The 4,943-nt window shown below is 35.2% G+C and overlaps 1 pseudogene; it reads right to left on the bottom strand.

The window, feature by feature from the left end:
• Positions 1-3,680: 3,680 nt before the first annotated feature.
• LOC149188002 (5.8S ribosomal RNA) lies at positions 3,681-3,834 on the bottom strand (annotated as a pseudogene).
• Positions 3,835-4,943: the final 1,109 nt, after the last annotated feature.

Here is a 4,943-nt window from a genome sequence, read left to right as displayed (position 1 = left end):
GATGCACGTGAATTTCTTCATTTGCAAGTGCATGATGCAAATAATTTTTAGCATTTGGTTTTTAGGAGTATATTTATTTTTCTGATTTTCTTATTATTTTGTAATTGTAATGATTAGTAATTTGTAAATTATTTTTGTTTTTAGAAAATAATTTTAATTTGATTTTTTTTAAATATTTTTTAGAAAAAGTTTTATTTAAAAAAAATTGAAATAATTTTTCATTTTTCAGTCTTTGCTACAAATTTTATATTGACTATTTCTAAAGCAAGTGTAGGATGTACTACTTTTGATAGGATGCAGAGGATTTTTTCTCTATTCAGCTTTTTCATTTTATCTATTTCCTTATTATTTTATAAGGGAACTATTTTATCATTATACTAGTTAGTAATTTGTAAACCATTTTTGTTTTTAGAATATTTTTATACAAATTTTATCTTTATATATATATATATATATATATATATATATATATATATATATATATATATATAGATAAGAGATAATGTTGTATGAGGTCAATTCCAACTGTTACCACTATAACCCGTAGGTACCTAGCTATGTCCCTTCTACAAGTGAGGATAAGTACGAGGATTTGAACTTTGAATATTTTAATACATAATATTTCATTTTCATGGTGCTTACTAATTGAGCATTGATTGTGGAAAAGTAATCCCTATTAAACTTTGGTTCTGTCCATTTCATTAAAGTAATCCAAATAAAAATAAATATATATATATTTTTATGTGAATTATATATATATTCTTCTAAATTTATATTATTTATAAAGTATATGTAAATTTTTGAAATAGTTAATTTTTTAAATATCTTGTGATGATTTTTTTAATAAAATAATCAATTTTCTAAAATTTTGAAATCATTAATTTTTCTGAGTGTATATAAGTTAAATAAATATATTTTTATTCTTATTAAATTTTTTATATAATAATCATCTAGATTAAAATTAGGTACCTCATGTTTACAAATCAAACCAAAATAGTTTGTGAATCTTAATATAACATATTGATTTAGTGAGTTTAATTTTATTTATCTGTACTTTTAATTCTACACATATATATTTTCAGTAATCACTGGGCACTCTGATGCATGATGGAATATTCACGTGGAAATGGACCATGAGGATGTTGATACTTTGATAAGAAGGTCATCATGATGAGGTAAGTCTAATATTAACAATCATTATTGGTTATATGGTTAACACATTGTTTTGCTACCTAGAAGGATATTGTAGGAATATATGAAGAATGTTGAGGCAAGCTCAACATATTTGGCAATTATGAAGTCAAAACATGTTCATGTTGAGGTTAAAAGGTAGTAGTGCGAGAAGCCTTATCCTAAAGGTCAATTTTGTACAACAACAAGGAGATGGCTTTCATGAAGAAGCTATGAACAACTTGAAGTTTGGAAAGGCTGCATATAGAGCATTTATTGATGGTGACAAGATGAAAGTGATGTGCAATATTGATGACCCGAACCCTATTACAAGATTGAAGGAAGACGACAGGTCCATGATACCCAAGAAGGAAGCTATACAATGAGATGCAAAGGAAAGAGGGATCCATGCAGCTATGAAAAACCGGTAGATGATACTCTTATGTAAACAAGCTAGAGAGCTTGCGGTTACGAATTCTCAAGTAGAAAATGAAGTGAGGAATTTCCTCTAGATTTGAGAGGGAGTGAAAGAGTCTTCTTGAATAGGAGCAAGGATCTATTCCCCAATCGAAAGCCAATAAGGTTATCCTCTTTGGCAAAGAGGGACTGATGTTGGACATCACATGTGCATTCTCTTCTTTATGTGTCATACACTTGACTAGGATTAACGGCCATAAGTTTAAGTGAAGGCCTTGGAGAGAGAATGGTGAAGGATTGGATAAGAATCTACGGTTTCCTTGAGGATATTGCATCCAAGAAAGGAAAGTGACCGCCACTCTTTGAGGAGAGGACAAGTGTCCAATATAAGAGTGGTTAAAGAGGGCCAATATTCTTTGAGGATTCAGGTTTGTAATTCCAAGATAAGAATAGTCCTAAAAGGACATACCTTGTGAACATTCGAATGGGGTATGTGCCTTGTAGATGTAGTGTGGTATCACATGTAAAACCTCCCATCATAATGCTCTTGAATGAAGATTATCTTGTCTAGTTAGGCCTCAAAGACAACGTTGGTCATAATGTTGATGCTTACAGTTGGCTTATCAATCCGACTATTCTTATGATAATATTTCAGTTTGAGAGTATCCATGTACCTTGTGTAAAAATTATGAATACCTCCCTAGTTAAGTGGGAGTGTTGGAGAGTGTAACTAGTTCCAGTCTTCATAATTTGTACCTTTATGTATTTTATGTAAATAGAAAAAGAAAAGGAAAAGAAAATTATTATTTTTTCTTTCTAGATAAGCATGTTCTTCATGCTTCTAGGTTTAAGTCAAGGATTCAAAGTCCTATTTTGGACCTATTGTAAAAGAAAAAGAAAAAGAATTTTTAAATGTAATTTTTTGGGACATAAACCCCTCTAAATGCCAAGTTGGCCTTGCCCCAGTTGACATGTCTATTCACACCCCTATGAATTGTATAAATAGAGGGTGGATGGAGCTCATTTTGACACACACATTTAGATGGTTTTTGATCTGAAATATTGTAGAGAAAATAGAGAAGATAAGGAAGATCAACCTCTGCAAGCAATGGTTTCTTCTTGGAGCTAGGGTTTGTGGGTGATCTATCTCTTGTTGATGAATCTACTGGAAGGAAAGGAAGTTTTGGCTTGGCATCAAGAGGTAGAATTTTCGTGGTTATGGGTCTTGGATATGCCATTTGATCTGATTCTATAAGAATATATTTTCTGGGTTTTCCTCTTGGAGGGGTTTTGCCCTTACTTGGAGCCTATATCTTGTGTTACGTTGTCTTCTGTGATCTTCAAGTTTTTATGGTAATTTCTTGATCAAGAAAAACAAACTAATAATAATAATGATATCATATTCAAAAGTAATTATTAGGTAATGGAAATTTTTTAAGTAAAATCCTCCTGATTTCCAATAACTCTTAGGCTGCCTATACGTACGATACGTAGGGTGTGGGGCTACCTGTTCCCTCCTTCTATTCATATATATTCTTGCCTTATTTAGTGAGCCTCTTTAATGGGCATGAATATGTTTTGAAGAGAGGTTCGAGCGTGATTTTTTCAAATCCACCTTTTGTCTTTCCATTGAGGTTGCCGCAAGTGATAAGGATTTCACTATTCCCGTTGGCTGGCGGGTGGTTGCAACTTGCCAGGTGACCTTGGTGCAAGGGTTGCAATGTTCGATGTTGTTTCAAAGAGAGTTAGTGGGCTCAATCATTCTTGTTCCCTTCATGGGGGGGATTTCTAAGAGAGGTTGTGGGGCTGGTCGTTCTCGTTTTATTTCCTTCTTTTTCCTTTGCGTCGAGGTTGCTGCAAGTAACAAGAAATAAAGATTCCAAATTTGCTACAGGCTGCGTGGACTTCCACTGTTGTTTAAATTCAACAAAGTTTGTTCACCAACTTACCAACCAAGGGGACAAGATCATCGCTTTTTGACACATGCCACGAAACATCGCCTGTCATATTTCAACCAACTGCACCACATTAGGCACGGACAACAATATTTTATTCTCCATAAAAAATTGTAGGGAGTGATTTTGAATGGGATGTGACGTTCAGATAAACGTTCCCTCGACCGAGGCCTTGAGTGTAAATTGCATACAAAAACTCGATGATTCACATGATTATGCAATTCACACTAAGTATCACATTTCACTACGTTATTCATTGTAACAAGAGATGAGATATCCATTATTGAGAGTCGCTTCCACGTGTTACCAATAAATCCCCACTCACTAAATAGGGCACCCCCGCGATGAATGGATAAAAAACCGATCGATGTAGAGTGCATCACAACATTGAACAACCCCCCTCCCCCTCAAGACATTTGCACTCCATAAGCACTCTTTAGAGGGAGGATCAAACATACAACAAGCTTCTGAAACCCCATGCCTTCAAGAAAAGCGGGTAAATGAAAGGAATGTTGATAGAGAAGGACTAGGGTGGGCAGTCCAAGAGCTCCCACTGCTTTTTGTCCTTCTTGAATACCCAACCACAATAGCTCCCACTTTTCTCCATAAATATGGGGGTTGACAAGAGGAAGGGAAAAAAAATATAAAATAAAAAAGAAGTCAGGGGCCAACAAGAGGAAATGAAATAAAAATATGTAAAATAGAACAGAAATAGAAGGTGGCTCCTACCCCCTCACAAGAGAAGGCTCAAGTAAATAAACAACAAGTTTCTCAAAAAACCTGCCTTAGCAGAAAGGGGGGAACTGCAAGGAACAATGATTGAGAAGGACTAGGGTGGCCAACTCGATGCTTTTCATCCTTTCCAAACACCAATCCACAACAATTCCCACTTTTCTCCATAAAGTTAAGGGGCTGAAAGGAGGAAGGCAAGAAAAAATTGTGAAAAGAAAGAGAAACCCAAAGGTGGCTGCCCACTCACAAGAGGAGGCTCTAATAGAGAATAAGCTTCTTCAACCCCATGCCTTCGCAAAAAGGGGGATGTGCAAGGAAAAATGATTGAGAAGGATTATGGTGGCCACCTAGGGGGCTCACACGACTTTTCAAACTTTCCGGACACCAATCCACAACAATCCATCCTTTTCTCCGTAAATTTAGGGGCTGAAAAAATATGAAAGAAAGAGAAACCAAAGGTGTCTACCCACTCATAGGAGGAGGCTCAAAAAGAGAACAAGCTTCCCCAAACATGTGCCTTACAAAGAGATAGAACTGCATGGAAAGATGACCGAGAAGACTAGGGTGGCTGCCTCGAGATCTAACACTACTTTTCATCCTTATCGAACACTAATCCGCAAAAATTCCACCTTTTCTTCATAAATCTAGGGGCCAAAAGGAGGAAAGGAA

Source organism: Pinus tabuliformis, chromosome 3_1, assembly GCF_031772625.1.
Source record: "Pinus tabuliformis cultivar Carrire ecotype Pingquan chromosome 3_1, CPIR1, whole genome shotgun sequence".
Lineage (NCBI taxonomy): Eukaryota > Viridiplantae > Streptophyta > Pinopsida > Pinales > Pinaceae > Pinus > Pinus tabuliformis.
This window is presented reverse-complemented; position numbering and strand designations above follow the sequence as displayed.